Genomic DNA, 11126 nt, shown 5'->3' with positions numbered 1-11126 from the left:
AGCAGGATAAAGGAGGGCTAGAGAAGCCAATGGTGTAGGTAAATCACTTGAAAGCCCTTTTTGAAGTAGAAGAGGGGGACCTACAAGTGTGCTGATTTAGGGTTGTGCCCCATAGTGCCTGGGATTCTTAGAGAATTCTAGGAATTGAAGTCTAAAACCACAAAAGAATGTACTCCTATCATTGCTGAGTCCAATCCACCCAGCCAAACCAGGAAATAACATATACGCCACATACATCACCCATCCTTTCAGATGTCTGAAATAATTCATACAATGACAAAACATTCATGGCCAAAGGCATTTAATGCAGTGCACAGAAGCTGAAGGCCACTGACCTAGTCCTTGCTCTTTCTGCTTTTGGGGGCCTCTGGCAGCTTCATTGGTAACACACGGAGAGGGGCCCTTCTTTTGGAAAAAATTACAAAGCGGGACCCCGTCAGTGAAGGCCCCACGTGTGAGTAGCCACTCATTGCACCCTGGCCACCAAAATCGGTTGATGAGTCCTTACTAACCTCAAAGGGACTAATGATGGTGTTGAATCGTGATACTGCCGGACTTGCTCCGGTCACTCCTGCCGCCTGTGATCCCCAGCTCGGCTTCTTTAGCATGCTGTGCAACCGGCTGCTCTCACTGCTGTGTGGCGGTTCTTGAGCTTTTCCTTGGGGTGTTTTAAGGAACCTCTCAATCTTTGCCTTGTCCTGGTCAACAAGCATCTTGACCGTGGATGATATATGGGTGGTGTAGGCTGGCCAATGGCAAGTGGAGATCAGGTGGGATGGAATGCCAATATTACCTGATACCAAACTCCGATCTAGAACAACAACAACAACAAATAATGTTTTAGAACAGAGATTGCAGCATTTGAGCCAAGGCAGGGATGGCCCAAGACATTCAGTTGCCTGAGGCAGAAAAGGCTAAAGGTGCCTTTTTTCCCCCAAAGTCAAGCCACATCTTTCCCTTGGCCAGTCAAGATATTTAGGCACCTGAGGCAGAAAATCTCAGAAGTGCTTCCTGATACTAAAAGTGCAGTTGAAATAATTAAAAAAAAAAAAAAAACCTACCGTATTTTTCGCACCATAAGACACACTTTTCCCCCACAAAACAGGGGGGGTGGAAAGTCTGTGTGTCTTACGGAGTGAAGAAAACAGATTATATTTTCCTGTTTTCTTCTCCTAAAAAACTGGTGCGTCTTATGGAAAGGTGCGTCTTATGGAGCGAAAAATACGGTATCTTCCCTTTTATGATATCCAAAATCTTTTTCCTACAAGAGGTGACATGCTGGATCTGATGACAGGACCAGCCTGGAGCCTAGAGCTTCGATTCCAGAGAAAATTCCTTGCTTGTAAATCTAGAGTACCACATTCTCCCAGGACATCATAATGGGAATGGAATTTCTTATAGTTCACTTGCGTAGAAGGTGTACAGGGTAAAGCTATGCATGGAGGTCAAAGCTAGAAAGCTTTGCTCCATTGTCCTGGACCACCTTTGGATCGTTGGCTGTAAAGTTTGACATAAAACCTTGGTATTTTGCCCAGCCAGAGAACATACTTGCTCATTTTTGAAGGACATTCCTCTAGCCAGTGTATATCTTTTTCAACTGTTTTGTTACAAGCTATAAATAATAAAGCAACTGCTATCAGTATGATGCGTTGCTGTAATAGTCCCAACATTATGCCTTCCACCTTGGTTCACAAAAGTATGATATGCAAGAGATATGCAAGAAGTGTGGAATTTGCTCTTGCATGAGTCATGCACTTGCCTAAGTGCCCTCCCTGAAATAACACTGGAAGGGAAGTTCTCCTCCTTTCATGGTTTCATCATCCCCCTCCCCCATTACTTTGCCCCCTTTCAGGACTGACTTGCAGGGATCCCACTGCATGCAGCATGTGGGAAAGAAATCTCTTCTCAGTCCACATGGCCAGATCAGAATATAGCAGGAGCTGTAGGAAGCAGTTATAGGGTTGAAGGACTCAAGAAAGGGCCATTATAGATGTGACTCAGATAGTCTTTTATGTTTGAGAACTCAGACTTCAAACTTATCCCAAGGCCAGCTAATTCGTAAATTATGAGCAGAAACTGATGTCATATAAAGGCCATTGTTGAAAAAAATGAAAATCCTTCCGGGTGGGCTTCTCTCACTTCTCTCACTATGCAAATAAGCTTTATTTCTCCTTCTTTTTATTGCTCTTCAGAATTTAAGCATAGAATGACTTTAAAAACTAATTTCTCAAATGCATAAAAAAAACTATTTGAATCATGCTGTCCCAGGAACAAGCTCCTTTCACTTCTAATTTTGGTCTACTTATATCATCTGCTTCTTCCCTGTGTCAAGTAAGAGAAGTTCCTGCTGTGCAACTTAGACATTTTGAGCAGCTAAGGAATTCGGTCTTCTAGTGACATATTATCGGTAGCATCTGCCCTCAATAGAAAGAGCACTCTAATCTCATGGCAGCAGGGAAATCCACATCCTCTTCCTCCCTGCCCCCTGCCACACCCCAACATAGTCCTTTTGGCCCTGTAGGAGGTCAAAAGTGACATCCTTGGAAGAAAGTCAACAGGGAGCCTTTCACAGTGACTGGGAGGGATCTTTGAAGGAAAAGATGAGGTCCGATTTTAACCCTCTAAGACCAACCATCATTGACAACCTCAATGGGAGGTTTCTGATTCACCCTACAGTGGCAGGGATGTGCTCCTCAAACCACAGGATTCTAGTTTTACTCGTCTTGCAAAACTGCGTGGTTGAGATTTTCTATGCCACCACCCCACACCTTAAGCTGTCCAGGCTGTGCAGCCAATTTCCTCCCTTTCCCCCTCCCCATGTATGTACTTGGATCATGTGAAATGCTTAAATGCCATGGCAGAAGTCAAATAGCAATTCAAGACAGTATTTTCCTTAAATAGACGACCTGTGCAAGTTAACATGAGATTCACAGGAGGAAATATTACAATAAACTGCATCAGTTTGCAGTAGGACAGATGGTGATTGAAAAGGATGTACAATAGGGAGAAAATCTAAAGCCCCTATACGACAGCAGTTGCCCCACCAGTTTGGCAGGACTATGGGGTGATGACAAGTTAGCAATTCCTATTAGGAACACCCACTCAAAAACCGGAGCTCCCAAGAAGCCAATAATCTTCCAAGAAAGAGAGGGAAGAAGTTCAGCTGTGGTGCGGCAATTTATACATCAACAAGCAATTGCTTAGAGAAGACAAGGGGTGGGGAGAGATATCTGAGCCTACCTGGCTATCCCCAACCCCACTGCTTCAGGTTACTTGTTACATAGGGTGGCACTTTCATTTAACAGCTGTAACTTCCCAGAAAGGCAGGGAGGGCCAAACTGGAAAAGTTTGCTTTTCCTTCTCCCAAAAAGAAATAAGTCGATCCAAACACAATCAAATGTGTCTCTGTTTAAATTAAGGGCTATCAGAGAGTTCTGGTTCTGCTCAGGACGAGGAATTCAGCAAGCAGAATTAAATCCATGAAACGACAATACTAAAGAGCTGGGGAAGAACAGCATACTCTGCACGACACGCTCAAATTTCAGAATGTCTTCCTTGGCTTCCATCTAAGAAAGCCTGATGTGAAACATCTGGAAAATGAATCTGAGAGCATCAGGGTAGTGATATGCAAATCAGACCTACCAAATGTAGTCAGCAAAATAGATACATTGAGGGTGGAAAGGACGAGCTCTGGGAACGGAGAATATCCGGCGCATTCTGCACAGTATCCAAAGATGTGTAAAACCACATAAGTAAACAAAGAAACCACACCATAGTCTCAAGCCTGGGATATTTGGTCTAATCCAGTTGGCTAGCAGGGCTGCATGGAACAGAGCACAGAGATAACCCTGTAAATTTGGGCAGGGCTGTTCAGATCCATCCAAACCGAAATGCATGGGTAGCTCTACTGTCAGACAGAGTGAAGCAGTAACTTCAGGCTTAAGAAGTTGCACACTGTGAAAGGGCAACTATGGATTGGCTACTTAGTTTTGTTATTGGTGCATTTTGCTGCTAATAATCATTATGTGCCATCAAATCAAGTCCAACCCTTTCCAAGTGCAGAGTACTCAGAAGAGGTTTACAATTTCCTTCCTTGGGGGGCACCCAGGGACTATGTAGATGGCCCAAGGCTACACATGTTGGCTCTTCTCCCAGGAGTCACAGTGGATAAATGAACTCCTAAGGCATTGAGCGATCTAACCAGCATTTTACCACTAGAGACCAGGAAAGGTGCTGGACAGCTTTCCTACCTCTTGGGTGAAAATAACTTTATGACTTTGGTACAATGACCCTTGACATGGGTAGGTACCATTTGTGGCTCAAGCAGCAAAATATATTGAGGCGCTCTGGCTCCGCATGTGGTTCATGACAATTCAGTAGCGGTGGACGAAGCCATAATCTCCAGAGCTCCAAATGACTTGGTACCTTGTGCTGTTCATGAGATTGAGGATGACTATCTGATTTTTCCTTGACAGGAATGGTTGTGTGTTCCAGCAAAAGAAGCACTTCCACTTAAGAGAATCCTAGGGTAATTTAATCAAGCCTACTACTTAGAGGTAACTGCCAAATAACCAAGTTACTTTTTTATAATAATGTGTAATGAAGTTACATTGTTTTTGTAATATTGTATATTGAAGTTGTGACAGATTTTACTTTCCTGGGGTCCATGATCACTGCAGATGGTGACAGCAGCCATGAAATTAAAAGACACCTGCTTCTTGGGAGGAAAGTGATGACAAACCTAGACAACGTCTTAAAAAGCAGAGACATCACCTTGCTGACAAAGATCCACATAGTCAAAGCTATGGTTTTTCCAGGAGTGATGTATAGAAGTGAGAGCTAGACCATAAAGAAAGCTGACCGCCAAAGAATTGATGCTTTTGAATTGTGGTGCTGGAGGAGGCTCTTGAGAATCCCCAGGACTGCAAGGAGATCAAACCTATCTGTTCTGAAGGAAATCAACCCTGAGTGCTCACTGGAAGGACAGATCCTGAAGCTGAGGCTCCAGTACTTTGGCCATCTCATGAGAAGAGAAGACTCCTTGGAAAAGACCTTGATGTTGGGAAAGTGTGCAGGCAAGAGGAGAAGGGGGTGACAGAGAATGAGATGGTTGGACAGTGTCATTGAAGCTCCAATATGAATTTGACACAACTCCGGGAGGCAGTGGAACACAGGAGGGCCTGGCGTGCTCTGGTCCATGGGGTCACAAAGAGTCAGACACAACTTAACGACTAAACAACAACAAATATTGAAGTTACATTTCAAAGGCAATATAACATGGGGGTGATTTTTGTATGTGTTTGGGTGTAACAGGGTGATTCTAGTTACTTTTAAAAGTTACTTTTAAGGTGATCTTAGTCTTAGATCTTTTTAGAGGTGTTTTAAGCTAATTTATCCAAGGTTTCTGCCATTCTCTTATCAAGTTCTTAAGTTGAGCTTTTTCCCATTGTTTCTGGAGACGTTTCATTAGTTGTGCACTAAAACACTGGCCTGATGCATAGTTCTCTCATTTCCACAATAGTCTCCTCATCCTTTTAGCCAAATTGAGGGGGGGGGGGAAAGGAAGGGAAAGTTGCTTCCAGCTTCCAGTTTTGGCCTCTGCTGATGTTTCTTAGAACAAAGACCCATCCTGGCTCCAGACCTTTAACATTTTGCCTGCAAAATTCAAACACTTGGCTAACTTTCCACAGCTTTGGTCTCTTTCCTATGGTTACTCTGACCAGGGCCACTTCGTTTTTGTGTCCTGTCCATTAGACCGGTTAAGTTTGTTGAGGACAGCAGGAAGCTGTTTGCTGGGAATAAATCTTTTAAAACAAAACTTTTAGTGGATAAAAATCTTGGAAGCGTTTCCCATAGAATTGGTTAGTCCTTTGTTAAGGAGATCTCTCCACCATCTGGTCAGCATGGACTGGCCTACTGGGTTGCTGATTCTGATGGGGGATTTTATGAATAAAAAGGGAGGGATGATCCCAAAGAACTCCTCAAAACCTTTAGCAGAAACACTGTGCCTTATAAAGAAGTGTGAGAAAAACATGTCAGAGCAGCCTATCTGAGTACCATCTTGCAGTGCATAATTGCTTCTAATTCTGATGAGAAGTTGGCACGGAGACAATTTTTATGCTCTTCTATTTAAAGACAATTTGCTAGTGGTGTGGGGCTTGGGGAGGAGATGGGAAGCTGTTGGCTATAACTCTGCATGTCCTGACAGCACACAGAAAAAGCTAATGAGGGGAATGAATTTATACTTTGAAAGGAGGGGCTTTGCAAAGGAATAAACTTTTGATTTTTTTTAAAAAAATTGCTTTTATTGTTGTTTCCCTTTCTCTTTCTTGTTTAAAAGCAGTGAGTTCCCAGCTGGTCTCTCTCTCTCTTCCCCCCCCCCCCTCTCTCTCACACACAATCCACAATTAAAAGATTGTACAGCTCCAAAGCTTGCCTCCTATTTATTTTGCCATGTGGTTTCCATATTCGCTCACTCTGGGCCCCCTAATCGGAAGGCGCTCTTGTCTCCAGAGTCTCGTAGTCGGGGTAGAAAGAGGAGGGGCAAATGTTTTTGTTCACTTTGGGAGTTGGAGCCAAACTAATGCAAAACACTTGCCCTTGAGTGGGCATAAGAGTTACCCTACAAACAAGCAGTTCAGTTTCAGGCTTCCACTGGAGACAGTCATGTCTAAACGAAGCACATATGTAACGCATTGGTTATTGATGCCATCGTGCCATAAAATGAAGGAGGGGGACAACAAAGACTCTCAAATAAAATGAAAAACAAGTGTTCATGTTCTCACTAGAGCTGGGTGATGCTCAAGAAACCAATATATCCAGACACGTTGCATTTGTTTTCATGTAGTTCATGGCGATGAGACCTCCTTCCCAGTTTGGGGGCTGCGTGTGTGCATGTGCAGTTGCTCTGCCTCCTTGCTGAGAGTTTACACAAAGAAGGCTCCAGATGTTGTCACCATCAACATGTGGACCCTTCTATGTCACCCTACCCACTTTGGTCATTTTAGTTTCCATAGGGAAAAAAGTCTACAATGGAAAAGATGGGAGAGCTGTTCAGTGTTGTTGTTGTTGTTGTTGTTGTTGTTGTTGTTGTTGTTGTTGTTGTTGTTGTTGTTGTTGTTGTTGTTGTTGTTGTTGTTGTTGTTGTTGTTGTTGTTGTTGTTTTTTGAAAGGTAGCACTAGGAGCCACACATCTGGAAGCATTGCGGAACTCATTTCCATAGGATGCTGTTCAGACATAAGGAGGGGAAAAATAAATAGAGTATCTGGGCATATCTGTGCATGACAGAATTAAAAAGCTTTTATATAATCATCATCAAAATATGGAGGAAGAACTTAAAACTGTAAGTGTCTTGATACGGAAGCTTCTTTTATTTTGAAAGATGTGTGAAAACAATAAGCAAAGGTCGCTGTGCAGATCATTAGGAAAAAAAGAAACCATACAAACTTACAGCACTTCTGGAGATGCTTCTATTTTGGGAAATAGACATGAAGTACAATATTCTCCATCTTGGTAGGAAGTGTTCATCTTTTCCTAGAAGGTACCATGAGGCATCCTCACCAACCCTTAAAATATTTTCTATTACGTATTCAAAATACAACAGCAGTGTAAAAACTAAGAGATGCCATTTATTTCATTTTTGGTGCATCACTTATTTAATATTGGATACAAGTCTACTTTGGGACCTGTCTTCTTAGACCTGATTCAGAAACCATGCTATTTTCAGTAAATGCCAGATCAGACTAATGATGCAATCAGATGGGTCCTTTGGTTTGTTCCTTTTCCCAGTGACCACACAACATATGTGCTGTCATAAACCAGCCCACCCCTGATCTGTACCTGCCCACATTTTTTGGGTTCCTGGTTTTTTGGGGTGTGGGTAGGGTTGCTCCATTTTGGTTCAGTTTTAGTGTGTGTGATCTCTGCAGTTAGAATAGTGGCTGGCTTAAACTGACCCTTTGCTTAAGCTGCTTAACAATCTCAAGAAACTGAAAGCTTCCTTGCTGCTTGCCTACAGAGGGGAAGAGAGAGGAAGTTTTCCATTTCTTTATAATTGTTCCTAACGTAACGGTGAGGCTTTATTTAAAAAGCTTTTCAATGCATTGCTGATGCACTGGGTCAGTTAGCAACAATTTTAAAAATGGAATACTTCCTCTCCATTTCCCTCTGCAGTTGAAGGTCAAGGAACTTTTCTATTTCTCAAGATCTTAAGCAAAACACAGAGGAATCGTCAAAAGGGGTTTTTTTGTTTTTTCTTTTCCTTTAAAGGAAAGACCAGTCTTGATCACGCTAAACAGGGTCACTTAAGGTGTGGTGTGGTTAATACATGTATAATGATGCAAGGATCACCCCCAAATGACATAAAGTATCTCAAAGCAACCCTGTTTAGCACTTTCAAGACCAATCTAGGCTGAGATAATTTGTCCATCTGATCGTACCCTGAGGATTTCAAAGGCAATGTTCACTTCTATGTATGCCATCAGAGAAATATGTAAATGCATGCAGACACAAACACACGCAAGTCCTTATGGAAGTAAACAGTAAGTAGTAATTAGGAACATATTACTTCTAATTAGTTTGTTTTCACAATAATGAAAACATAACTACATTGCATTATAATTGTACTTTTACAAGGGAAAACGTCAAATATTTGCACTTGTAGTCATTTTTACAATTATGGGGTATGGTTTCATGGACTTGTAGAGGAAGAATACTGCATAGTTCAAGTACTGGTTTGGTCTGTGTTCCATATGTTACACAAAGAATAATAATAATCGTTTGTTGATTTGGAATAAAAACAGAATGCCAAGGTGTTACGCTTTGCATGGTGCCACCTCCATCCAAATAAAATACAAAAACAAAAAATACTCTTGATACAATAGTGTCCAATAATATAACTTCTATGATACTGCCATGCTCCATGTTTTTATTTTTCTACACTTTTAATTGTATTTATTGTATTATAATTGTATTATAATTTTATCTTCACTTCACTCTATGATTTTTGATTTGCTATTTTGTTACTCTGTTGTTTTTGTTATTTGCTGTAAACCACCCAGAGTAGCCTTGGCTGCCAGATGGGCAGTATATAAATCAAATCAAATAAATAAATATGTTGATGTGTGTGTTCAGGTGAATGGTAGAGGGTGTTTTCTCTACAGGTAATATTCAGATACTATTCCCCCCCCCCCCCAGCTCAAGGTGAAAAAGTTGTAGCGAGAGCTTTAACATATTCTGAATTATTAATAAACTAAACATACAATTAAAGATAAACTTAAAATGGTTAATAAGCTGATTTGGTTACCGTATATTTAAAATGAGAAGGTGTCATTTTAAACAATTGTTAGTTTGAAATTGATATATAATTGCTACACTAAAAGCAAGAAATTGATTTTATTCCTTTTCCATATTGAGTTCCAAATCAAACCCAGGATTTTAAATACACATGTGCATATTTATTCATTTATTGGAATCTGGGTGGATATGTGTTTGTTACTATTTATTTATTTATTATTCCTTTCCATGCCCTAAGGCAGTATAGATGACTTTCTTCCTCTCCATTTTATCATTAAATATAATAAATGTTTATCTTTAATGTGAGGAAGGTGAGGCTGAGATGAAGGGACTGGATCAAGATTATGCCATGAGTTGCAGGGCTGTTTGAGGATTTGAATGTGGATCTCCTGAAGACTCTGCCATTTCTGGGCAATCTGAGTTTGCACCCTGTAGCTTCCCTGACATACGGAAGCTCTGCATACTGTACATGTCATCACAAATGGGTGCATCACAAATAGCTTGGACTGCATTGCAGCAATTCAGGAAACAAGGGCCCCTTGATCTTCACTCAGACTTAGTGACAAGAGAAGGATTATGCTCCCAAACCAACATAAAGGGGTGGGGTGGGGGACAACAGTTTGGCTTCCTGATCCAGCACAGGGGCTTGTGTATTTACATGCCAGTAAAGGCAGAGCTCAGCTGGACAAAACGTATGTAATATCTCATTCCACTTGGCCTTAGTAATGGGCTGAGTTGCCACTATGGTGTGTGAGAGTGAAAATATAAATGATTGTTGGCACAGGTACTTGGATAAGCCCAAAAATGCTCTGAAGAAAATGGCTGGAAATGCTTTCTCGACCAATTTCCTATTGTGAAAACTTATTGTTCCACGTCAGCTCCATTTCAGCATGTTTATGTCATATACTGTATGGCTTTTCCTTGTGCGGGCAACACGGTCTGTTGAGAACAGCCCCTTGTGCCTGGTGCTAAGTGTATCAAGGAACAAAACTATATATAAAATAGCAAGCTTTTGATGATAAATCATGTAGAGGCCATCTATACCACCAGTCATGTGGAAATGGGTCATTAAAAACAGCACATAAGTTTGGAACTGCCCACAAGAACCAGATGCACAGCCTTGAAGAAGAAGGTTTATCATCGAAAGCTCGCTATTTGCTTCTTGTTTTGTGTTTGTTTGTTTGTTTCTTTAATATTCTTAACGGTCAATTAAAGGTATCATCTGCTCCTGAATTTGTAAAGAAACTCTCTAGATGGCCAAGCGGGAAGATGGAGAGCACAGATTCTTGGGGCCAGGCAGAGGGGTGGGGTGTGCTTGTTTGTGTGAAATGCCAAGGCAACAAATAGTTGACATTAGGATTGCAGGCAGGTTGTGGGACTGGGCTATTCCTTTCAGGCCTCACACAAAGGCCTCTCTCTTTTTCTTGTCCCAAGCAACATAACAGGCCAAAACAGAAACTATATTGATGGCTAAGGAAGGGCCTGTGGAATTTCTGGGGAGGGATTGCTAGGCCAAAGACACAATGGCCTGTGCTTTAAAAGGACAGACCACGTAGGATGGAAAGGCCAAGCAGGTCACATGTGACTCTGAATTTGGCTCTCTAACTGCCTTCCCCACCCACCACAGTCAGTGCCCCCTCATCCAGAAATTGGGGATGGGAGGTCTTATTACTCTTGACACTCTGTGGCTGCAATCCTGCCCTTATTTCAAGGCTGCCCAAGTCTGTCCAGCAAAGCAGCGTTGGTCTTCCACTGGTCCAAACATTGAGAATGTTGTTGGTTTCAAGCCAGGCTAGAGAACCTGTAGAGTCAAGCTATATGACACAGTCAG

General features: G+C 41.8%; 1 long non-coding RNA gene across 1 annotated transcript in view; it reads right to left on the bottom strand.

The window, feature by feature from the left end:
* Positions 1–284: 284 nt before the first annotated feature.
* The window catches only part of LOC140704149 (uncharacterized), a 32320-nt gene continuing 21478 nt past the window's right edge, over positions 285–11126 (bottom strand). Inside the window, exon 2 of the long non-coding RNA XR_012083275.2 lies at positions 285–811. This is a non-coding gene — a long non-coding RNA (uncharacterized LOC140704149). The remainder of the gene's footprint in view (positions 812–11126) is intronic.

Source organism: Pogona vitticeps, chromosome 2 (genome assembly GCF_051106095.1).
Source record: "Pogona vitticeps strain Pit_001003342236 chromosome 2, PviZW2.1, whole genome shotgun sequence".
NCBI lineage: Eukaryota > Metazoa > Chordata > Lepidosauria > Squamata > Agamidae > Pogona > Pogona vitticeps.
This window is presented reverse-complemented; position numbering and strand designations above follow the sequence as displayed.